At 41.2% G+C, this 26,742-nt stretch overlaps 1 protein-coding gene and 1 pseudogene across 1 annotated transcript in view; one reads left to right on the top strand and one right to left on the bottom strand.

Moving 5' to 3' along the window:
* The window catches only part of CDON (cell adhesion associated, oncogene regulated), a 99,325-nt gene extending 83,353 nt beyond the window's left edge, over window positions 1-15,972 (bottom strand). Inside the window, exons 1-2 of the mRNA XM_023208589.1 lie at window positions 15,533-15,972; window positions 13,755-13,823 (exon numbers count right to left, since the gene is read on the bottom strand). The gene's annotated coding sequence lies outside the window, so the exon portion shown is untranslated. The remainder of the gene's footprint in view (window positions 1-13,754; window positions 13,824-15,532) is intronic.
* Window positions 13,973-22,185, top strand: LOC111540352 (annotated as a pseudogene).
* Window positions 22,186-26,742: the final 4,557 nt, after the last annotated feature.

Here is a 26,742-nt window from a genome sequence, read left to right on the forward strand (position 1 = left end):
TTCTAGGAAGTACTGGGATTTCCCATCGATGACAACACTCATACTTGTGGGGGAAAACTATTACTAGAAAAGTTAGCAAAGGATTCCAACAATAGCTATCCCCTTACTTTTAGCTATCCCTTGCTTCATACCTAGCCTAGTAAGGCTAGGTATGAAGTACATCTCTTATAAAAATCAATGTTATTTACCTGGTATTAAACTGAAGAATGTTTAGTTTACATTGAGCTTGAGGAGATGGAGGGGGAAAGGGAGAGTAACAAAACTGAAAATTTAAAGCAAGAAAATCAAGACGGTGTTCAGTTGCTTGAGGATATTAGAATTTACCCAAACTTTTACCATTACATATTACAGCACTCCCCAACTGCTCTCTTTCCTAGGAGCCATGTCCTTACCAACCCAAGCACATACAATCAATTGTAGTTATTCCCACGTCAAAAGCTCCTTAAATTTTAATCCTACTCATTTTATTTTGATTTGACAGTCTCTAAGGAAGCTATATCACAATAATATCACATTTTGTCAATAAAAGCAGTCCATCTCAAACAGAACAACAACAGGAACAGCAACAGCAACCGCTCACATGCAGTAAGTACCTAGCAAGTGCCAATCACTAGCCCAAGTTATTATGTCCTCACTTTGCCTGTAAAGACTAAATGTGATGATCCCATAGCCCCATGGACCACCATATACAGACGGGGAAATCAAGGCACAGAGGGGTCACATCACTAGAATATGGTGGAGCCTGGCTTTGACCCCAGGCCTCTGACTCCAGGACCTATCCTAGTCTAAACTGCTATAATACACTGCCCAAAAATGCCTAGGTGAAAGCGCCCATGTATATAACACAAATTCATTCTAAATTCAATCATTTCATTAATCTACAAATTCCACATGCTAAATTTATGTAAAATAAGGCTGTGGATGTCTTTCAGTCCCATATCTACTTCCAAAGAGTAGTACGTGAATGACATAAATGATAAAAATCAAGAAATGGTCCTCAGCTGCCGTGGTGGCTCCTGCCTGCAATCCCAGCACTTTGGGAGGCTGAGGCAGGTGGATCACTTGAGGTCAGAAGTTCGAGACCAGGCTGGCCAACATGGAGAAACCTCGTCTCTACTAAAAATACAAAAATTAGCCAGGCATGGTGGCACACACCTGTAGTCCCAGCTACTCTAATTGGGAGGCTGAGGCATGAGAATCGCTTGAGCCCTGGGAGGCGGAGGTTGCACTGATCCAAGATCGCACCCCCACACTCTAGCCTGTGCAACAGAGTGAGACTCTGTCTCAAAAAAAAAAGAGAAAAATGGTTTTCAGCTGGACTCAACAGTGTATGTAGACTAACGATTTACAGTGTTGCCAAGAACATTTGGCACATTCCCATCACACATTGTATTAATCTGTTGGTAATGGGAATGAGATAAGGAACAATCTAGCAAAGAGGTCAGCAGCAACGTTCAATGCCCCAGATATGCTATTACAATCATCCAAATCATTAAATCATCCAAATATAGTTAGAAGGCAAAGGGTCAAAAATCCCTTAAGTTAAAGCCAAAGACTTCCAAATAATTCAATTTCATTAGAGAATGAAGAGGAAAATTTCCTAGAGGTTAAAAATTCTACTATCATAAAGAATATATAGCATCAAAGAAACCCATGTTAAGAAAGATACTAAGATATGAAGCAGGTTCTCTAAAATTTCAACAATTTCTTTATTTTTTTTTTTTTTTCTTTTTGAGACGGAGTTTCGCTCTTGTTGCCCAGGTTGGAGTGCAGTGGTGCAATCTCAGCTCACTGCCACCTATGCCTCCCAGGTTCAAGCGATTCTTCTGCCTCAGCCTCCCAAATAGCTGGGATTACAGGCATGCACCACCACGCCCAACTAATTTTGTATTTTTAGTACAGACAGGGTTTCTCCATGTTGGTCAGGCTGGTCTCGAACTCCCAACCTCAGGTGATCCACCCGCCTCGGCCTTCCAAAATGCCGGGATTACAGGCGTGAGCCGCCACGCCTGGCCCAATCTAATTCTTTAAAAGCCAAGTTAACCTGAAGACCTGAAAACATTATTATTTTTAAGCCATTTAATTATAACCTAAAAAAAGCATACAAATTAATGCATATTGCTCACTATAGATAAAAATATTACAGACAGTTGCTACTGGGCAATTAGACATCTGAACAAGTAGTCTTTCTTGTTCAATTTTTCTCTTTTCAAATTAAAAAAAAGAAAAACTTACAGACAAGCATCATCAATCATTAAGAGGGCCTGGTTCTGATATTATATGAGCTCTGTCAACCTTAATCAAATTGCTTGACAGATCGTAGATAAGTAATGACTTGCTTAGGTTAAGCAAGGCCAGAGTTTTCCTTCTGTAGTATATACATCTCCAGAGCGAAAATAAACAGCCTCACACCTCGTACTGGGAGCTGCACTCCCCTGCTGTTACAACTCAGTCTTCATTTCAACAGAGGACGAGGAACCTTTGGCTTTAAGAACATCTATTTTTCTTTCCTTCCTTCTCAATATGGTCATCAGAAGTCATCATCAAAACCATTTTTAAACTATCTCATTAAACAGTTAATAATTATTTGAATCTACACCAAAATAACACCAATGAGCTAGCATTAAATGCCAAAACATTTGTTTTGGCCTGCATTACACAGTGATATAAAACAAAACAGAAATAGTTAACAACTGACAAAAGCAATACTAAAGGAATCACTTAAAACTGCAAAGCCTGAATTCATGTTGTAATATATCCAAGAAATTGAAAAACAAATTTTGTTTCAATACCATTGGTCACATTTTGGCTGCAGGGGCACCATGGAACAACAGTTAAAATAAGAAAAACAGCATCCCTATTCAGATTTTGTATTCATTCTATAACCAAGACACAATGAACTAAAACATCCTCCTTGGTAACTTCTTTACATATAATTGGAAAGGGCTTTCATACTTCATATTCAGCCAGGATATACTGTTAAAAGAATTTCTAAGCATCCAAGGACTCTGCCTGCTCTAAAGAAAAGTGTTAAAAAGCAGGATCCCAGTGGCTAGGGGAAAAGAAAATGAAATGACTTCTTTAGAAGAACTTCAGAAGCATGAGTTTAAAAATACAAGATGCCAGGGAGTCCATTTTACCTTAGGCAAAATGCGCTTCAATGTTTTCCATTAGGTCAATAGTATCTAGAACGCAGAGCTTGCGGTTTAGAAATGTCAAAGACCAAAAAAACAAAAAACCAAAAAAAAGTACCCTTAGAATTTAACTATTTTAATCTATTCCTAAACACATACAACTGTGCAATTATAGCCTAAAATAAACCTAAAAAGAAAGACTAAAGTTCCAAATAACACTTCTCTCCAATATGCGAAAGAGATATTTTAAAGGACACCTAACTTTGAACTAGATTAAAACTTTAACATCTGATATCAATGCTTAATCATTTAGTCTTCATGATTTCCATTCTAACAAAAATTTTACAATCTCATACATTTCCTGTAAGCAGCAAAAAAAAAAAAGTCTGTAAAATACTCTGCAAAATACAAAGGGCTCTGTAAAAGTTATTTAAGAAATGATCACTATCGGAAACAGGAAAGGAGAAAAGTATTCTGTAGACAGAATAAAAAAAAAATCACAAAACAAGATTTGTAATTGCCAAAATACAAACTCCTCAGCAGGGGACCAAGAATGGGGTGTGCTGTGGCTCCTCCTAAGCCCGTCTGTGCACGCAACGCACAGCCTGGGTCAGGACTTTTCTTTCCCAGTCCCCTGGCGGCTCCATTCTTATAGTCTGCAGGGCACACAGACAAGGGCCTGGCTCTGCAAAAAGCAATACTTCACTCCTTTGACACCATATTAGTTATTGCTAAATTGCCCAAGTACACATGCAGCATACATTCACTCTAGGTGAATCGGAAACAAGACACTAATATTTCTCAGTGAATTAGAAAGAACCTTTACGAGCGAATGGGGACTTCGCCTACTCAATGTAATTTTTTTTTTCCAGGAAAAATTCAACATTTCAACACGAAGGAAAAAAAATCCTTAATTGCACAAATGAAAAACTCAAAAATCAGTTTCTCATTCTTGGTTGTTAAAGGCCTGTAGCATTTGAGATGTGGTGGCTGCTGCTTTGATTCCATGGCCAGCTGACACCTAAAATCACAACTAATTAAGTGTCCTGTATACATGTACAGCTAAGGAAACATGAATCTAACCAAGTGTTATAGTTTCTGCTCTATAAGGGTAATCACTTCCTTATCTTTTCCCTAACAATCTGCCTATCTGGGAAGAGACACCCTAAAATAACAAGTAAAACACTAACAGTGTTTTCTTTAAGATAATTTCAGATACTCTTTTCAAGGGGGGTGGAAAGCATTCGCCTGAATTTACCAAGGTTCACATTTAGAAATCCACTTTGGGGGTTAGCTACAAGACTCCTATTAACATTACTAAGATGCCTGCAGTCCAAACCCTGAGTTAAAGTTTATGATACCACGAAATACTGATATGAAATCTTTGCACAAGCTGTATTGTATAATTAAAACCCCCACCGTGACTGCTGTCATAATAACAAATGTGAAATTAGTGTAAGACCTAGCCACTATAACAATAGCTTTTTTTTTCCTTCCTTTCTTTCTTTCTTTCTTTTTTTTTTTTTTTGAGACACAGTCTTGCTCTTACTGCTCAGGCTGGAGTGCAACGGCACAATCTCGGCTCCCTGCAACCTCTGCCTCCCGAGTTCAAGCAATTCTCCTGCCTTAGCCTCCCAAGTAGCTGGGATTACAGGCACCCACCACCATGCCCAGCTAATTTTTTGTATTTTTAGTAGAGATGGAGTTTCACAATGTTGATCAGGCTGGTCTCAAACACCTGACCTCAGGTGATCCACCTGCCTCAGCTTTCCAAAGTTCTGGGATTATAGGCATGAACCACCACACCCGGCCAACAATAGCTCTTTTAAAATGCATCCTCAAACACAAAAGAAATAACAAATAACATCAATTGTGTTTGCTAGCCTAACAGGAGACCACGATTAACAGCCAATCTCATAATGACTCAAAATTGGCTTTAGTTAGCCATGGGATTAAAACAAAACAAACCAAAAAAATTTAGCTCTAAACGTATTATGAAAATTATACAAAAGACCTATATACAGCCAAAATACCATTACTGCAATTTCTTTTAAGAGAGAAACCCAACTAAAATATAAAATAATTTAAAACATGGTGACTAGAGCTTGGAATTGGGAACTCAGGGTAGAAATGCGATCTATTTATTTCTGTTGTAACCCTAAAAAGGACTCATACTATAAAAAAGAAAGTATGCCTAATTTTCAATAAATAGAAATCAAACTACTGATTTAGAGATCACAACAATTCTAATCAAATTATAATATGACTTGAAAATACATTGAGTATACACACTCAATACTTGGTATCCACAGTTCCTCATCCACGGATTCAACCAACTACAGACCAAAAATATTTGGAAAATAAAAATATAAAAAATAATACAGGCCAGGCATGGTGGCTCGTGCCTGTAATTCCAGCACTTTGGGAGGACAAGGTGGGTGGATCACTTGAGGTCAAGAGTCCGAGACCAGCCTGGCCAACATGGCAAAACCCCGTCCCTACTAAAACTACAAAAATTAGCCAGGCATGGTGGCAGGTGCCTGTAATCCCAGCTACTTCGGAGGCTGAGGCAGGAGAATTGCTTGAACCCGGGAGGTGCAGGTTGCAGTGAGCCCAGATCATGCCACTGCACTCCAGCCTGGGCACCAGAGCAAGACTCTGTCTCAAAAAAAAGAAAAACAAACAAAAAAACCTTTAAAATATACAGTAAAACAGCTATTTACATTGTGTTAGGTATTATAAGTAATCTAGAGATGATTTAAACAGGACGATGTGCATAAGTTATACGCAAATACAGGGAACTTCAGCATCTAAGGATCTGGATAGCCACAGGCAATAGGGGGTATCATGTCCTGGAAGGGATCCCCCATGAATATTGAGGGACGACTGTATTTACAACTAGGTGTAAAATATACTTTTACCCACCAGAACCAACTCAGCAGAACCTCACTATAATTCTTATTACTGTAGAAGAAAACCTGCCATTTCCTTTTGGATGAACATCCAAGATTTAATGGAAGAAATAATAAAATGACCTCATTTAAAAAGTTGATCACACAGTAAGATGCACCCAGGAGGTAAATCATGGGTACAACATAGCAGTTAAGACTCCAGTGTGGCTCTACTCAGGAGTTTAATAATCTATTAAGAACTATGAAAATACCTCCTCCAGGTTGAGTAGTCTCAAGGTTTACTGGAACTACTGCTTGGATGTTAGGACACCAGACCAAAATCCCGATATGAGTTGTCATTAAATCATGGTCATATCTAGAAATCTAATTTCACAATAACAGTGCATAGGATGAAATGAGAAGGAGGAAACACTAAATCAAATCAAACTGCTCTGATTGGTAATCTGATATTATTGGACTGGTGTTTTTACATGGAGGGATAAATAGCACCTTTCCAGCAAAACTGTACGGTCACATACATAATCACATTCAGACATTCAGCCACATGATCATTTTATGAGCCAGTATCAGATGCTTTCAGTACATTGCAAGCTATGTAATATCAAGCCAAATTGTGACATTTAACCCCATTTTATAAATGAGGATTCCCCATACCCACTCTCATACTCTCATAGTTACCAACAGGAGAGGGACCGTTAGAATGACTGAACTAGAGGTTAGTGATAAACACTACGTCCATTCCAGCTGAAACCACGCTCACTCCCTAATTCTTACTGCCTGTTACTCACTGTGTTGTTGTTTTGTTATACACACACCCTAAGGCCAAAATCATGAAAAGAAGCCAAATTAAATGGGCAGGAAAAATGTCTTATCCCCAGCTTGCAAAGCTATTTTTCTTTTTATTGGAATAAGAGACTGCCAAGTTCTGATGTCACTACAATAATTTCATGGCCTGATAAAAGCAGTATTTTATCCAATAAACATTCATTCCTCTTGCCAATTTTACCTCTAACCAGGCAGTGTGTACAATTACTCACTGAATAGATATCAAACTATAGTAAAATAAAGAATTCTAATTACTTTTATTCTGGTATTGTAAAAAGCCAGTAACTGTCAGAAATTTCCCTGGCAAGAAACACAATCCAGAATATATTTTCTAGTACCTACATACCCAGAAGAACCCCTATAAAATACAAAAAGACAAAACATGACATCAGCTCTCTGGGCACTGAATAATGTTGCACAGAACAACTATATACATTTTAAGTATATAAAATTGTTAAAATATCCAAAATATTTGACAAGGATTCCAGTAATAGCCTGATAACGCGTGTCCTAGTATCTTCCACATGTAACTGTTTTTTTCTTTATCTAAAGCTTTCGTTCATCTTCACTACTTGAAGCTGTGGTATCGCTCCCTGAACTTGAGAGTCATTGATGTCACCGAATTTTTAAGAGCAACACTGGGTGTTGAAATCATTCATGGACCTAGAGAAGATGGTTCAGCATCTTTCTACTCAGTGTGTTCCACCCAGCTCATCAGGATTATCTGGAAACTTGTTAGAAAGGGAGAATATTGGGCCTCACCCCAGACCTACTGAATCAGAACATGCACTTGAGCACACCCCCTCACCCAGAAATTCAAATGCACATTAATGCCATCCAGGATATCTGAGTGTTTAGGACTTGTTCAGCAGAATGCAAAGAAAGGAGTGGGCGGGCCAATGTACATAGGGGAAAATCACATTGTCCTTAAGGAATAAGGGGGAGACCAACATGTATGCAATTATGATACCGTATCAGTGCCAGGAGAGATGTGTTTCCAGCCTGCGAGAAAGCATGGTATATTCATGGAAGGCAAAGTAGCTGGGATGGCAGAAGCTTCCAGTAGGCATATAACACTGTATATCCAATTAAAGACCTGGGCTTCAATAAGTGAGCAATTCAGGGACTTGAAAGGATTTTAATGAAAGCAGTCACATGACCACATTTACATTTCAGAAAGATCATTACTCAGGCAAAATGTAAGAAAAATCGATGATCTGGAAGGGGACAAACCAAGACTGAAGACAAGGTGATGAGTTAGTAACAGTTTAAGCAGGAGTTGCAAAGGCATTTTTTTCATCTCACGTGCTGAATCTCCTCTGTGCCTCTCCCAAAGTTTGAGAAGGAGGATGGAGGGGTAAAGTAACGGTAACAGAGAAGAGATAAAGAAGACCCACTTCTAAGCTACAGGGAGGATGGAATTGGTATTGATGGGCATACATAACTCTAAAACAGTAAAAACTCAATATACTTTTCTGTTTTATAAAATGGAGAAAATACTATTTTGGTGATTCAGGATTCCACAGTTCCTTCCATCATTTTAAGTATCATAAAGTACTATATTTACGGATACAAGATATGTACATGGTTAAATATCTATGGATCCCAGAAAATATCTTGAATATGGTTTTGATACTTGGATAAGTCACTGATATCGGCCTTTTCCCCCATATAAGTTATTTATCTCTCTTGTAACTCAAGTTTAGAAAAGTTGCAGTGGAGGAGGGACAAGAGGGGCATTTATTAATGTTTCCATATAATTTATTGTATGAATGAATAAATAACTGGGCCAACAAATGGCTTCAGATGTATACCTATATAAAAAGGTAATATATGCTATACTTTTAAGTATTATCATTTCTGATACTGGTACAATTAGAATATTGAAAAAGTCCCTATTTAAGTAAGGAGGAAAGAATATTTGACATTTACTTGTTAGTGATAAACTAAGGATTACATTTAAAGTGAAAACAGCCAGCAAGTTGAGGCAATCTCCAACTTTAAACTGGAGCTGGTTTAAAAAAATGTATTTATCCAATGGCTGTTTGGAACTTTTAACATATTTCCTACCTCCAAAACCAGGTACGTTGTGGGTATGTAGCCTAGGCACACCATAAAAGCCTATTTCATGGAGCCTCAGTCCTACAAACGCCTTAGAGGTTATTTGGTTCAATGTCGCACCCAAGGAAGAGATTCTTCCCACAGTACCCTTTGAAAATGCCACTAGAACACTTCCAGGAATCAGGAGCCCATGTCCCTTCCAAACAGCACTGTTTCACATGAGGCAGCTCTATTTGTTGGATAGTTCTTCTTTCTTCTGAAATATAATCTGCATCTTTGAGTGCGCCTATAGATCAAAAGATGAATCATGTCTCACTATTTCAACACTCCCAACCCCACTGAAATCCTGGCCACGGATGTTCTGATTTAGGAAGAAAAGGGGACAATCTGCCCCTCTCCAGTCCAGGGGAACCCATCCCTGCATATGGCTGTACGTGAAGAATGACCTTGTGTCAAGAGCTATGAATAGTCAGATTTAATAAAATTATAAATGTTGAAAAATACAATGTCTCCTGAGAGAAAAATGGCTAGTGTTCAAGCAGAACACCCAGAAAATCCTTAATCAACATTTCCAATAACAGAAATACAAGCTATTAACCACAGCCAAAGTCCCTTCCAAAATTTAAAACAAACAAACAAAAACCCTTCTGATTCATCTACTGAATCATCTTGTCTGTTTGTGAAATAAATTTTATTTAGCCTATTTGACAATTTCAACAACACAAACAGAAATTCTAAATGTATAAGCATAGCCTGGCCACAATTGTTAACAGGTGAGTGGCCAAAACTCTTCATCCTGATATAAGTGCTTGGTCCTGTTCTTCACAATCTTCCTGCAGTATAACATCCTAGCTCTACTTTCTTCCTTTTATGGTGGACTTCTTTTTTTTCTTCAGAAAAGCATTGTAGTGTTTCATTTTAAACTCAAAGAATATTACACTAATGCTGGGCTGGTGGTTAGAGGTGGTTCTGTACAACGCTAAGTGTTGATTACGGCATTTAATCCTAAGCATGAAGGATATAAGCTACCTTAGATGGTCCTTTTCCCCTATTTTGAGGCTTCCTCCTAAAAACACACACATAAAAATGAATACAGTTTTCAAAGCATTTGATTTATGGAATTGTAACTGAAGGTAATTATACCTTCAAGTAGTGAATAAATCCAGTTCTGTGAATAAAAATGAGGTCATGGTTGTTTTCCTAAGATAGCCATTGGGATCTGATTTTCTAGCAATGCAGGAAGAAGTGTTTTCTTTTTTCCTCCAATGTGCCAATAAAATGAATTACTATGAATTTCAAACTGCACAAAAGACTCTACAACAATTTTTAAAGCATGAATTAGTACTATATACATAAATAAAAGTTATTCAATAACATGAACAAATCTCACAGGCTTGTGTCTATTATAATGCTCATTATTGAGCAGCGCAGGAACTCCGACACAGACTATATACTGTAGGAGTCCATTTTCATACGGTTCACGAACAGGCAAAACTCACGTATTCGATTTCATCAGAATAGCTGCTGCCTGCTAGCAAGAGGGAGGGCTGCCTGGATGGGCACCAGGGAGCCTTCTAAGGCCAAGGAAATGTCTATATCTCAATCTGGGTACTGGTTACCACAGACATGTGCATATGTAACAATTCATCTAGCTGTTCACTTAGTATACATTAGCTGTACACTTGTGTATATTACTATGTTACACCTCAACTGGAAAAAAGTAACACATGATGTCCAACTGCCTTCTAAGTTTCAACTGCAAATTTAAGAAAGCTGTAGTGTTTCATGTGCCCACACTATTACTAGCTTCTGAGAACTCCTCACTATTGAGTATTTCAAAGAGATCACTTCTGGATCAAAGTAATACACTTACACGTACAGGAGGAGTTAATAAAAATAACAGCAGCTAACATTTACAGAGGTTTTACTATATGCCAAGTGCTTGACTTTCATTATCACATTTAATCCCACAACAGTGGTAAGACATAATTTCTGTTACTATCCCCATTTTACAGATAAAGACCCCCAAGGCTTAAGTCAAGATCATTGCCCAGGCTCACATAAATAACAAGAGGTGAGCTGGTCTAGAACGAGAACAGCCGAAAAGCAAGCTCTGCGTCAGCTTCCGAATTCCCTGTTTGTATTAGGGTAATATCAAAACAAAATCGGCCTCACAGTTCCAAGTAACAAAACATAAACAAAATATGTAACTTAAGTTCAGTAATATAACCCATATATTTTTTTCTCACGTAAGATTAAAGGCACATCAGTGACTCTTAAGCACTGGAGTTCCTACTCACATTCCAACAGATATACAGCAGAACAAAATGTTCTTTGGGCTAGTTTTTTATTCTCTCTGACCATCAAAATATACCGCACAGCAAAGCGACTAAACAGCTGTGAGTGCGACAGGCACAAACTACAGTGTTTACTCCAATTCATTCCAGGGTCCCTTCAATTTGGCCATAGTAATAGGAGAAACACCCAGGATTAAGGTGGAAAAAAAGCTAAACATATCTTCAAAAAGGCTTCTTTATTTTCTAAACACACTGTATTGTGAGGATAATTTGGTAGAGGGCTACATGGGAGTAGGACGGAAAAGGCTGTGCACTATTTACAACATGATTTTACTTGGAAACAAAATATATCAAATGAACCATCAAATATGCTACTGCTTTCTGCATTAGCTAAAAACTAGGAGCATTGGAATTCACATTCTTGGTAGACGAAAACCAATTAACTACACTATCCACCATTCGGAACTGGTCTTCCTTGAAAAGTACACAAGAAACAAACCGGGCTAATATTCTGAAAAAAAGGCTGTGCCCAAACATTATTTGAGGCAGGGGAAGAGAGACTTGGGAAGGAAGACACGTTAGTGTTTCTCAAAAATGTTGCTCCAAAGATTATACAGAATGTTTTTGGCAGATATATTTTCATTTACTTGGCGCTGCTAGCAAGTCTACAAAGTAATGCCTCAAAAACACTAGAAATGATAGAATTCTTAAAAAGACAACAGAAAAGACATAATCTAAATTAGAATTCTGTAATAATAATAATGTAACAGAAACAATCAAATTCTATCAAGAGTAAATTAAAATATGCCTACTCAAACAAGCATTTCATCACTGCAAAACAATTTGTTTCACATGAAGTTTGATTTTGCTCTCTGTCTGAAAGTTACTAAAACGATACATCAGCCTTTACAGGCAAGACCAAACAGTAAGATAATTTTACATATTTATCAAAAGATCATTCAAAGAAAACTTACCAAGTCTGCAACGTGTATAAGCTTGTGCTTCGGAGGGAAAGCAGAGAAGCCACTTTCCGTACTTACACTGGAGTTCACTTCAGTGCTAAACACACATCACTGCAGTCCTGCTTGTAATAAAGTCTGGACTAGCAATCTGCCTTTGGGTTAGGCTTTTCTCTTACAAGATAAGCTGTTAAGTCATGCCTTGATTTTAGATCTGCCAACATATGGAGTCTTCTAATGTAGCCTTCCCTCCACCCCCTCAACTCCCCCCTGCCCACATTCCCCCAATCCCCGCTCTGCTCCACTCCCTCTGCACACACACACATACACACATACAAAAAAGGCACTGCAGGGCAGAAATTCCTCAGGTGCTCGCTAATGGAATTCCCAGGGTCTTGGAGCCGCTTCGGGGATCAAGAGATCTCATAGCCCCTGCTGGGGTAAGGAGCAGCGAGTCTGTTCCATTTAATCAAATACAGAATGAATTTTCAGCTCTATTCACTAGCTTGTCTCCAGGGCTCTTAAAAGGCACCAGGCAGCTAGAATCACACACATGTGGCTCTTTTAGGCAAGTATAATTAGCTTGATTTTAAAAAGCCACATTAATAATATCACCTCAGGACCATTATTCAGGGGACAGATGACAATGATACTGTATGTTTTAAGCCTGACAATGAAGGAAAGAGCACAAACAATGAGGGAAAACTTAAAGGATTAAAAAAAAAAAAAAAAAACCAACAAACCAGTTTTTCATTTAATTGTAATCCAATATTTTTCAAGGGACATGAAGAATATTCCATACACCATCCCTTATTTTCAACAGAAGAGAATCAAGTAAAGCCCTCCCCTGTGCTGTTGAAAGTGAATTAGTGCCAAATACACAACAAAAACTTATCACATGGAATGTTTACACACAATATAAAAATTTAAGTAAAAATAAAACATTCTCGAATTCAAGTTCACGAAATTTCTTGAAAAAAATTCCCCATCAAAAAAATACTATAAGAAAGTCCTTCAAAGCAACATATTTGGCAATCAGACTCCAAATTCTGTTTCTAATCTAATTAGTTTGTATTAAGTTCATTTACTTAAAGGGGGGAGGCTACCATGTACACAGCTCATCTACAGCTCCACTGTGTTGTCTTACCCATACTTCTACATCATGCCACAGCTGATCACAGGGCACTGGCTCATGTCATTACATGTTAAAGCAACACATTTTTCAATTCATTATTTATTTTCTAACCCTTCCCTGATTTTTACTAAGATAATATTTAATTCCTGAAATCATTTCCCTAGCATTTAACTTAGAAACAATCACCAATTTTTAGTCTAAATGTTCGCGAAAAAAAAAAATTCTACAGAAGGAAAATTTTACTTCAACTCACATGTCGACAAAACCATACATGAAATTGTCTACAAAGTCATGAAGGCAGATGGGCAAAGTGGGAAAAGAAGAAGAAAGCCCAAGAAATAAAGAGTCAACAAATTTTTACCTGCCCTCTTTAGAGCAAAGCCCTAGGACAGAAGTTCCTATTCCCACCTACTGCCTTCGTCTGTATATACCTCGACGATCTGGGGCAGAAAGTCCTATCTTCAAGTGAACTTAATTCCTTTCCTGCAAAGCCAAACCACCTGCAAAGAAAGCAAGGCATAAGATAGATTTAGAAGCCAAGCTACACAAGCTAGATCAGTATCCAAGTCCTAAGGGTTCTTTGTACTTGAAGGCTTGAGAGTCAGAGCTGTTTAAGTACTTTGCACAGAAGAGGAGGTTGATGAGAACCATGGCAATCAATCAAAGCATCCCAAGTGAGTTATTACACAAACAACAGCACAGTACCTCTAGTAACTGATTTTCCTGGTTGACTAAACCATTCAAAGAAAGACAGATTCCCCAAACACTGGGAAGTTTTTGCATGAAAGTTAAACAATATACATTTGTGTGTTTCTTAATAGAAATATAAATGTTTCTGTTCTACACACTGCCAAACACACACCCAGGGCACGTCTTTACAAAATGAAACAGGTTTTCTCCATCCTTCTCATATAACTTCAAGTGTGAGGCAGTTCATTTCAACATGTGCATAACAGAGACTGCAGTATTTGGTGCTTCTCGGGTTCCGAAGAATGCTTTCTAGTTAAGCACTAATTTAAAATTTCTAGAAAATTTTTTGAAGGTTTTCTTTCCTCTTATCCTAAAAGTTGAACTATCCCCAAATTTTCAGCTAAAAATAGACTGAGGGTGACTATAAAATGTCATAGAATGTTTAGAATTATGCTGACAATAAACTCATTTCATTTTCTAACATCCTCCCCACTTTCCTCTCCTTGGAGACACTGTCCACTAGGTATGCCAAGTGTCAGCTGGGAATGTGAGGGTTATGTTATCAACGCAGAAAGGAATCAGAATTCTCTGACTTGGCCTCTTTCATCTTTACTGGCATAGGCCTGAAAATAAATCTCATGTGAGCTTTTAGTCCAACCTCCCGTTTTTCAAGGTGCCTGGTTTGGGACACAAAGGCAGACTTTCTGTTGATGAGGTTCCCTAAATTCTGGATTCCCACTGCAAAGCCGTCTGCCCTTAAAGCACCTGCCACCCTCTGTGGTCCTGATGAGGAAGGGCAGGCACTCTGCAAACAGCTCCTTTTGGAGAGCCTTCCACCTGATTTGGTGGGGTTAGGGAGAACAATGAAGGGAAGGGCAAGAGAGTCTATCTATCCCCCTCAGTGATTTATTGCTGAAATTCCTAGATGTGGAGAGAAAGCAACAAAGGTCTGGAAGCTGCCGACTGAAATAAATAGCGAGCTGTAATGTATTTAGCAAATGATAATGCAATCCACAGAAAGCTTTACAGAGGAGAAGGAAAAATACACTCCCTGGGGCTGGGAAGTCACTGAGTCTTGTGAAGGCAGAGAAAGATACATTGTGCAGGAAATTTCTCCTGCTTCTCCCTACACATAAATCACTGTCTCTCTCGGGCGCTCTGCGGGGATGGAGATTGAGAAGAGGCCAGGGACCCGGCTCCTTTGGGAAAACGCCGGGGCGCCCTAGCTCCCCACTCTGCGGCATCTCACCTGCCCCCGAGGACCATCGTCAAGAAGAGGTTTCGTCCTGTCACTGACACCTCACCCCGCCTCCTCCCGCGAGGTGGCTCCGAGCCCCCGAGGACGCGGAACGCCGGGGCTCCCCGCCGGGCACGCATCAGCATCCAAACCCCGCGCGCAGCCCTGGACCCCCACGCCCTCCGAGGAACGCCAGCCCGCCCCCTAAGCCAAGGCCCCCCAAGCCCAGTGCCCGCGCGCCACCCCCCCTCCAACCCTGCGGCGGGACCCCCGCCCCCGCACCTCTCTGCGGGGCTGGCTAAGCCTCCAGACCTCCTGCGCGGCAGCCGGCTCCGAAAGCCACCCCCAGGTCATCCCCCCGCGCGCGCGCGGCGGCGGCTACGGTGGCGGCGGCTGCTATCCGAACGGGCCCCTCCATGCACCGCGCAGGGCAGAGGAGGGAGCGGCGCCTCGCACGCCGGGGCGGGGGCGCTGGGCAGGGCGGGCGGGCGTGGGGTCCCGGGTCTCCTCGCACCTAACCGCGCGAGCCGGGCTCGCGGGCTCAGGGGAGGGGAGCTAGGGGGGCGGAGTCACCGGGGCGCGCCCCCGCGGCCGCGCTCCTCCCCGCCGAGGAGCGCGGGCGCGTAACTCGGCGGGTGCTGGGCCAGCCCGGAGCACGCGAGCAGCGGGAGGAGTGACCGGGGAGAAGCAGACGGAGGCGGGCCGTAGAGGCCGCTGCGCCCCGCCGGCCCGAGCCCCGCCGAAGAGTGCGCGCGCAGCCTGCCAGATCAGCGGCGGGGGCACGGGCCGTACCAAGTGGCGGAGGGGGGCATGCTCTCTGCAGGACCCTCTCCCCGTCGTTGACCTGCCTACTCTGCAAGAGAGATACCCCAGGGACGCATAGAAGAGTCTATTCTTGGGTGTAGGACAAGTAAGGATGAGTTGCCTTAGCAAGTCACGGAGATTCCCATCATGCCTGTACTCACGCTCCCCTCACCTTTCATTCCCCTGGAGAAGCGGCTCTTCTGGCAAGTCCCCAAATGGTCGACTCTGTCCCCGAGGCCCCGCCCCAGTCTCGCTCCGGCCCCGCCCCTCGCCTCTCTACCTAAATTCTCTGAGCCGCCAACGGGTGCATCCCTTCTCCCGGTTCTTGCCTAGTCTCTCTTAGGGTTCCAGCGGCCCACTGCTTATACCTCCTTCGCCTTTCCACCACTCCACATGTTTAGTTCCTTGGGCGGCTTCATCTGATTCCTCACCCACCACCCACCCGCCCTGCCTGCACAGGCACGCAAGCAGGTAACAAAACTCAGGGCTAGGAGAGGCGTGGTGTGGCCTGGTGGCCTTTGGCCCCAGAGTCTTCCCAACTCGTCCGTTGGACCTGCCCCAAGTTATCTGAGCTCAATGAACTTCAGTTGTTCAAACAGAAAAAGGAAAAATAAATTTCTGTTCAAAAGGATGCTGTAAGGCATAAATATACTTTGTGGAAAGCACCTGCCACTCAGTGGGCATTCAAGGACTGTAACTTCTTTATCAATTATTATTATTAGCAGTTAGCTCTTTTTTCCCCATCATCATTGCTTACTATTAGTTTAACTACAAAAGGAGCCTTAATAATCGTTAAGTTTATAAATACTCGATACTGAACTTCAGGAGAAATATGCCAGTCCTCCCTTACCTCCTTACGTGAATTTTAAAAAGAAATGCTTGGAAGTGTGGTATTGTTCAAGCAGGTTACCTTTCTGCATTAGCTAGATTCAGGGTTTTTGTGAAGCCCCTGGAAAGAAAGACAGTACAGGAAGGAAAAAAAAAAAAAAAAAAACAACTTTTTTTTTTAAGACGGGAGTCTCACTCTGTCGCCCAGGCTGGGGTGCACTGGCGCTATGTCGGTTCACAGCAACCTCCACCTCCCAGGTGCAAGCGATTCTCCTGCCTCAGCCTCCCGAGTAGCTGGGATTACAGCACGTGCCACCACACCCGGCTAATTTTTGTATTTTTAGTAGAAACGAGGTTTTGCCATGTTAGCCAGGCTTGTCTTGAACTCCTGACCTCAGGTGATCCACCCACCTCGGCCTCCCAAAGTACTGGGATTACAGGCGTGAGCCACAGCACCCAGCCGGAAAAAAACTCTTAACTCTAGTTTGTTCTCCACTGTTCCATTGTTCACTTATTGAGACCAAGAATCTATATGTTATTAACAAGGTATAGTAGACGATTTTTCATTCAGCAAGTAAGACTTTCTATAAACATAAAGGATTAAACTCAAATGAGAGTTTTGTGTGGATGTAATAGAAGTCTTGCAAGTTTATTGTGGCTACAGAGAATTCCAGGTTCTTCTCCTGGGACACAATGCACTCTGCGCACCTCCAGATTTCACAGTGCCATTTGAATTCACTACACCTGCTGTTAATCATAGTCAGACTGAGAAATAATCACCATGTTTGTTGATACTAATTACTTCCTCTCCCCCTTTTTTTGTAAAGCGGAGAAATAATTTCAGGTGTAAAACAGTTTTTCGTTAATGAATCATTCATCCATTTGTTCAACATTAAGAAACAATGGCCGGGCGTGGTGGCTCAAGCCTGTAATCCCAGCACTTTGGGAGGCCGAGATGGGCGGATCACGAGGTCAGGAGATCGAGACCATCCTGGTGAACACGGTGAAACCCCCGTCTCTACTAAAAATACAAAAAAACTAGCCGGGTGAGGTGGCGGGCGCCTGTAGTCCCAGCTACTCCGGAGGCTGAGGCAGGAGAATGGCGTAAACCCGGGAGGCAGAGGTTGCAGTGAGCTGAGATCACGCCACTGCACTCCTGCCTGGGCAACAGAGTGAAACTCTGTCTCAAAAAAAAGAAAGAAAGAAAGAAAAGTAATAGAGGCAAGCAATTATGAATACACTGTAGATCAAGGGAACTGCAAGCTCTTCTCTGTGGCCTAAGTGTGAGGGGTCAGGTAGGGATTGGTAAGTGAAGGCACTGCAGAAAGAAGCTGAAACCGGCTCACAGATGGCCGTGTATGTCATGCCAAGAAGCTTGGACTTCATCCTGCAGGTAATGGGGAGTCCATGCAGGATTTTAAGTGGGAATGTGATGTAGTCAGATTTGTGCTTAGAAAGATCGCCTAGCAACAGTGATCTTTTGCAGATAGATTTGAGGGAGCCAAGCCTGAGGTCAAAAAATTTGGAAGCTTTGAAGCCGTGCAGGCAGTTTAATTCAATCAAGAGAGTGAACTAGGAAGACAGTAATAAGGACAGAGAAGTGGGGATAAACTTCAAGAACATGAGGAAATTTTGGCAGGACTTGAAACTGATTGCATGTGGAAGGTAAAGAAGAGAAAGGACTCAAGGATGAGCCCAGCCTGCTAGCTTTGATGGAGAGTGGTTACTCTCCCTACCCCCACAGCACCTAGAAAGAGAGTAATGTCCTGCAGAACATACAGGTTTCAGGGAAACAATCACGTGTTCAATTTGGAGCCTTTTGAATTTGAGGTACCTGTATACTGTTATCTAAATGTGTCCCCCCAGATGCATATGTTGAAACTTAATTGTTGGCCAGTGTGGTGGTGTATGCCTGTAATCCCAGCACTTTAAGAGGCCGAGGCAGGAGGATCACTTGAGGTCAGGAGTTCGAGACTAGCCTGGCCAACATGGTGAAACCCCATCTCTACTAAAAATACGAAACATTAGCCGGGCGTGGTGGCGCATGCCTATAGTCCCAGCTACTCAGGAGGCTGAGGCAGAAGAATCACTTGAACTCAGGAGGTGAAGGTTTCTATGAGCCAAGATTGCACCACTGCACTCTAGCCTGAGTGACAGAGTGAGACTCCATCTAAAAAAAGAAAGAAACTTAATTGTCAATATGATAGTATTAAGAGGTGAGGACTTTAGAAACTGACTAAGTCATGAGGACAACCCTCATGAGCAAGCTTCATGACCTTATAAAAGGGCTTCAGGGAGTTAGCTAGCCCCTTCTGTCCCTTCTGCCATGGGAGGACACAGAGAGGTCACAATCTGTAAGGAGCAGGCACTTACCAGGCCCTGAATCTACAGGCACCTTGAACTTGGATTTCCCAACCTCCAGAACTATGAGAAATACATTTCTGTTGCTTAAAAAGTACCCAATTTAAGGCATTTTGTTATAGCAGCAGAAACAGACTAAGACACTATGGGGCCTCCAACCACAGATGTCCACTAGGTAGAGAACTCCAAGTGGAAATACAGATTTAAAAGTCATCAGCATAAAGTAGTGTTTACACCATTAAAGTGGAAGCGATCTCTCAGGAAGAATATGGAATCAGAAAGTTGTAGCCAAGGATGGACCTCTGAAACTCCAATAACTAACACCCCCAATTATCTTGATGAATTTGGAGCAAAGGTTGTTTACTGAACTCAAGGTATGGGACTTGAGAAGGATGCTTGAAGAAGGTGGTGAAGGTTTGGAATAGTCATTAGGAAAAATGAGAGTTGAAAAATCAGAGAATTGATAAGTGATGCTGAGGTCCTGGCTGAGGTTGGAGACCATTAGTGTATAGTGATGGAGCTTGCATGATTATGTGGTTTTCTCCATCAAAATGTAATCATTCAGGTAGAAGGGGAAAAGCATAACACCAACCCAATTTTGAAGTTTTTCTGGGGGTTGTACAAGAAGGAAAATAACACATGGTATTGGTAAGAAAATATTTAAATCATCAATCATAGAATCCAGGCAGTGGAAAAGGTAGAAGAGGTTTGAGAAGAATAATAGACTGGAAGAAATGACAGATTAAAGAAAAGAAGATATGTATGAGATTAAAGAGCTGTTGTTACAGGATTGAGTAAGAAAGAACCAAGAGGTCTTTGATAATAACCAGAGTTTACCATTTCAGAAGTAGAATAGTTCCAGGTAATGATTAGCTCTAGTATGCTAACCGGTGCTGGTAGATGATGTGGTGTAGCTATTTATGCCATCAGGGGACATATTGAAGGAACTGAGAGACTGAGAAATGAAATACCATGAGCCAAGTACTCAAGTCCTCAGGGATGAGGTGGGAAGGTTGTTAGATACTAAGTGACATTTAATACATTCCAGGCCTGAAGTGGGTGCTTTTATAATACTAAATACATGTTAAAATTCGTTCTCCAAGAATAACATAATAGAGTAACTAGAGTCCACAAACTTGTATCACATTCTGACTGTACCTTATTTGATGTTGGTCAAATAACTTAAACTCTTGGAGTCTTGATTTCATCATTTGTAAAGTAGTAAGTGACTTCATCATTTGTAAAGAGTAATAATACCTCATATAGAGTTGTTAATAGGACCTACTTCAGTGGTTTGCTGGGAGGATTAATTGAGATGATACACACAAAGCACTTAATACAGTGACTGGCAAGTAGCAAACACTGGATAAAAGCTATTTATAATAATAACAGTTAATGCTTATATAGTTCCTTCTGTGTGCCAAGTATTATTTTAAGCATTAGTCCCATTATTACAAATGAGAAAACTGAGACATGAAGTGCATTGACAACAGTCACATAGCTAATTAGTGTCAGAGCTCATATTAAAACTCAGGTAGTCTGTGTCTAGAGGCTGAACTCTTAATTATTACACATTAATGTCTCCCTACAATAATGGGAAGTATTTTTATTAATATCACTTCAAATAAATTGATCAGTTAAAAAACTTCAGTTATTTTTTAGCACCATCTGCTCGCGGTGCCACCTCCTGCTCCTCCTGCCACCACTGCTGCCTTGAGTCACTGCCTGCGCAGCTCAGGTCTCCTGGCTCCCCATACTGGCCGCTGATATTTGGAGTTCTTACAACATGGCAGACACTGACAATCTGAACTTGATCAAGATTTGGATGATGTTGAAGAAGTACAAGAAGAAGAAACTGGTGAAGAAACAAAAATCAAAGCATGTCAGCTAACTGTTCAGATGATGCAAAATCCTCAGATTCTTGCAGCCCTTCAAGAAAGACTTGATGGTCTGGTAGAAACACCAACAGAATACATTGAAAGCCTGCCTAGGGTAGTTAAAAGACGAGTGAATACTCTCAAAAACCTGCAAGTTAAATTAAATGTGCACAGACAGAAACCAAATTCTATGAGGAAGTTCACAATCTTGAAAGGAAGTATGCTGTTCTCTATCAGCCTCTACTTGATAAGCGATTTGAGATTATTAATGCAATCGATGAACCCACGGAAGAAGAATGTGAATGGAAATCAGATAAAGAAGATGAGATTCTTTATCCAACTATCCAACTATCCAACTTTATCCAACTATCCGACTTTATCCAACTATCCAACTTTATCCAACTATCCAACTATCGGAGGAGTTGAAAGAAAAGGCCAAGATCAAAGATGAGAAAAAGGATGAAGAAAAAGAAGACCCCAAAGGAATTCCTGAATTTTGGTTAACTGTTTTTAAGAATGTTGACTTGTTCAGTGATATGGTTCAGCAACATGATGAACCTATTCTGAAACACTTGAAAGATACTAAAGTGAAGCTCTCAGCTGCTGGCCAGCCTATGAGTTTTGTCTTAGAGTTTCACTTTGAACCCAATGACTATTTGACAAATGAAGTGCTAACAAACACATACAGGATGGGTCAGAACCAGATGATTTTGATCCCTTTTCTTTTGATGGACCAGAAATTATGGGTTGTACAGAGTGCCAGACAGATTGGAACAAAGGAAAGGATGTCAGTTTGAAAACTATTAAGAAGCAGCAGAAAAACAAGGGAAGCGGGACAGTTCGTACTGTGACTAACACAGTTTCCAGTGACTCTTTCTTTAATTTTTTTGCCCCTCCTGAAGTTCCTGAGAGTGGAGATGATGCAAAGACTTCAAAATAGGTCACTTTTTACATGAGTGTATAATCCCAAGATCAGTGTCATACTTGACTGGAGAAGCTATTGAAGTTGATGATGATGTTTATGATGAAGGTGAAGAAGCAGATGAGGTAATGTTTACCAAATGAGCAAATAATTCTCTCTGTGTTTAACACATTGAGAAGCAAATTGAATGACTTATGTATTCCTTTGCTATAATTATTCTATGATTTGGAATAAAAACATTTTGGAAAATATGATTTTAGAATTCTACAGCCAAACAATGTATGTATAAATTTTCAATAAATAAATTGCAAAACACACACACACACACACACACACACACACAAACTTTTGTTGAGCACGTTTTAGGTATAAAGCCCAAAATTAAAGACATACAAGGAAATACCTATATTAAAAACATCTTGGCTGGGCGTGGTGGCTCACAGCTGTAATCCTGGCACTTTGGGAGGCCAAGGCAGATGGATTGCTTGAGCCCAGGAGTTCAAAACCAGCCTGTACAAGATGGTGAAACTCTGTCTCTACAAAAATTATAAAATATTAGCTGGGTGTAATGGCATACACCTGTAATACCAGCTATTCAAGAAGCTGAGGTAGGAGGATCCCTGGAGCCCAGGACACAGAGGTTACAGTGAGCCAAGATCGCGCCACTGTGCTCCAGTTTAGATGCCAGAGTGAGACCCTATCTCAAAAAAGAAAAAAGAAAAAGAAAAACATCTTATGTGGCCTCATCAGACTCTCTTAGCTTCACCTATCTCCAAGACCCTGCAGTGACCCACTCTGTGTCCCTCGCACCATTTCTAGGCACTGCAGAGCTTGAAATCTGGCTTCTCCAGGAGCTGCTGAGAGGGCTGAGCAACACAACTCAAAAGTGTAGTGTGAGACCAGGCGTTTTGGCTCACACCTGTAATCCCAGTGCTGTGGAAGGCCAAGGTAGGTGGATTGCTTGAGCTCCGGAGTTCAAGACCAGCCTGGGCAATATCGAGAAACCTCATCTCTATTTAAAAAAAAAAACAAAAGAAGAAGAAAGAAAGAAAGTGCAGTGTGTTATCCCCGCTATGTGAGAAGGGAATGGGAGCAGGGCAACAGATAAACTCCTTCTCCCATCCTCTATCCATGGACTGCTCCAAGGCATGGCTTGTCCACACTACTTGTCTGGAACCATCCCTCGTGGCCAAGCAGAGGCACCTATTGAGGGCCCAGATGGGTCTCATGTGACTTGTCAAACGCAATGGCCTCATAACAGTGCATCGCCTTGCATTTGTTTCCCAACTTTTTCTATGCTATTTCCCTTTTCCCTTACTCTCACCTGTGATTGACCAGCCTCTGTTTATTAGAAACTCTTTGTTATAAACCTAAAGAGTTTACAATAAAGCTTTAGAAAGTTTAGGCCTATGTATATATAAAACAAGTAACAGTGCAAATCACTAGCTGATATACACCAAATGAGAGGAATACAGCCAGGCACAAGTTTGAGGTCCAGCCTAAATGTTATTAACCAGTTCATTTTGTATTTTCTGTGCCTCGGTTTTCTCATATATAAACTGTAGATAGTGATATGTGTGTTGCACTTTCATACATTGCTGGTGGGAATGAAAAATGGTATGACCTCCAGGGAAGAAAATTTGACAATGTTTATCAAAATGTAGCATGCTTTTACCCTTTGATCCTGCTGCCTGAGTCTGGAAATTTGCCCTACCGATACTCTTGCATTCATATGAAAACCCCATTCACTGCATTGCTGTTTATAGCAGATTAGAAATAATCCAGGCGTCCACCATCAAGAACTACATCCACACAATGGAATACTGTGCCACTGAAAAAAGAAAAGGGAAGTTCTCAGAGAACTGCTGTGGAAGGTACTCTAAAATATGTGCTAAATGGAAAAGAAAAGAGGAAGAAAGAGAGAGAGAGGTACAGGACATCTTACGGGCAGTATTATGCTCTAATTTCTAAGAGGTAGAAAATAAGATTATATATTTGTGTTTACTGATTTTTTTTTTGCCTAAACAACCACTAGAAGGAACCAAAGAAGACCTCTTTCCACTTTTTTTTTTTTTTTTTTAAAGACAGGGTCTCATTCTGTTGCCCAGGCTGGAGTGCAGTGGCATGATCACGGCTCATTGCAGCCTCTACCTCCTAGGTTCAAGTGATCCTCCCATCTCAGCCTCCTGAGTAGCTGGGACTACAGGCACATGCTACCATACCCAGCTATTCAAAGAATATCTTTTTTTTTTTTTTGAGATGGAGTCTGGCTCTGTCGCCCAGGCTGGAGTGCAGTGGCCGGATCTCAGCTGACTGCAAGCTCCACCTCCCGGGTTTATGCCATTCTCCTGCCTCAGCCTCCTGAGTAGCTGGGACTACAGGCGCCCGCCACCGCGCCCGCCTAGTTTTTTGTATTTTTTAGTAGAGACGGGGTTTCACCATGTTAGCCAGGATGGTCTCGATCTCCCGACCTCGTGATCCGCCCGTCTCGGCCTCCCAAAGTGCCAGGATTACAGGCTTGAGCCACCGCACCCGGCCCAAAGAATATCTTTAAAAATGATTACTTATAGTGGAAGGTGGATAAGATGCTTTTAAACTTAAATCTTTTGGCTGGCCGCAGTGGCGCATGCCTGTAATCCTAGCACTTTGGGAGGCCAAAGCAGGTGGATCTCTTGAGCCCAGGGGTCCGAGACCAGCCTGGGAAACATGGCAAAATCCCATCTCTACAAAAAATACAAAATTAGTCAGGCATAGTGGTGTGGACTTGCAGTCCCAGCTACTTGGGAGGCTGATGTGGTCGAGGCTGTAGTGAGCCGAGATGGTTCCACTGCACTCCAATCTGGGTGACAGAGTGAAACCCATCTTAGAAAAAAAAAGAAGTGTAGGTTTTTATACTGTCTTGATTTTTGAACCATGCAAATAGGCTACTTATCCAAAACAAACAAAAAATTTAATGTGAAAGTAACACCTACCTTTCAAGAGTTAAATGAAATAATGCATCACATTTCTAGCACAGAACCTGACATGGAGTAGGATCTCAGTAAATGGTAGCTTCAGAAATAACTTGCAACTGAAGTAGAGGAAGGAAGGCTTCAAGGAGTAAGGAGAACTTAGCCTAAGTCTAGAAGCTGGGAAATACTGAAAGAGAAGTAAAAAGGTGGAGACCATTGCCAAGGAGGGATTGGGAGAAGCAATGGGAGACAGTGTTAGTAAGACGGGATGAGGCTGCATGGGAGAGGGTTTGAATGGTAGATAAGAACTTGGGATTTTATTCTTAGGTGACAATAATAATAATTAATCTTTATATTTGTACTATATCTCATGGTTTATGAAACCTTAATTACAGATTCCCATCCAGAAGAAATTCAAATCTTATTGTCTAGAATTTGATGCCAACTCAAATGAGCATTATGAGCCTCTAGAATATTCTTGGACTAGAAATGATCTGACAGTTGCAGCAAATGTCAGAAAGTGCCCATTTAGCAACTGCAAGAGTGGTCAAAGTTGGTCATCACCAAGCTGACTTAGTCTGCTAAAGGCTTGCAAACTACACAGCGATTTCACACATTTCTCTCCTGGTTATGACTTTGGATTTTTATTTGATCTTATTTACATGAGAAAAAAGCAATAATCAATTTAAAACCAAAAAAGGAAGGGAAACTGACTATCTAAAAGTCAATTGGTTTAACTCCTTTCTTTCTACTCTCTGCTAAAAAGACCAAAGTTCGAAACAACTAAACCCCACAATGAGTTAGACCCAGAGGGCTAAACAATAACGTAAGTCAGTTGTCTCAATTTGGATGATTTCCAAATTTACACAACAAAGTTCTTGTTAAATATTCAGGAAGTTCCAATTATTTATAATGTAACTTAATATTGACATGGTATTGAATGACCTGACCATCCCCCAGGCCTTAGGAATTTTACATCTAGTGACTGACTGCAGGATAACTCTGACAAGGCTGGAAGGCTGGCAATCAACAATTTTCCTTTGCAATCTATTTTTGTCTTCGAAAAAGAAATTCCAATAGGTTGACTGTATTCTCACTGTCTTGTACATTTCCTGAATTGTGTGCAAGAGGATTTCACGGAGAGAGAGGGATTTCTATGGCGTTTTTTATGCTGAACTGGCTAAGCTCCGGAGACTCACTGCCTAAACCCATTACACACAGATCACCTAACTCTGTTACTGGGTTTGTGATGCTAGATTGATTTACCCATATACCAGGTCAGGAGAAAGTGACTTTTCACATCTTCTTTGCACTAGCAAAGAATGTGGAGATCCTTTTACAGGAAAGAGAAAAGCCTGTACGGGAGCCCCGTGCTAAGCAGACACAATGCTACCTTCCCTGTGATTAGGGTACATGTGGCAAAGGAGCCACTGTCTGGGATATGAAAGAAAGCAAAGGGCCTGAAAGAGAATGGCAAGGAGTTGGGGGATATTTGCAAAGGATAGGGAGCTAATGAATGAGTTATTCGAGGCTGGATGGTCTCAGAGAAAAAAAAAACAAGCTGAGAATTGGGGAACCTGTCCAGTATAATTTATCCCAGCTCCCTCATTATCCTCCTGTCTGCGGTGTGGACTTGGGCCAATCACTAAGTCTCCGTGGTAGAATTTCTCTTCTTCCTCTCCAAAGGAAAAATGAACTACAGTCTGTCAAAGTCTCCAAGGGGCTGGCATTGTTAGAGCAAGTTCTGAC

The sequence above is a fragment of the Piliocolobus tephrosceles genome, chromosome 13 (genome assembly GCF_002776525.5).
Source record: "Piliocolobus tephrosceles isolate RC106 chromosome 13, ASM277652v3, whole genome shotgun sequence".
NCBI classification, from domain to species: Eukaryota; Metazoa; Chordata; class Mammalia; order Primates; family Cercopithecidae; genus Piliocolobus; species Piliocolobus tephrosceles.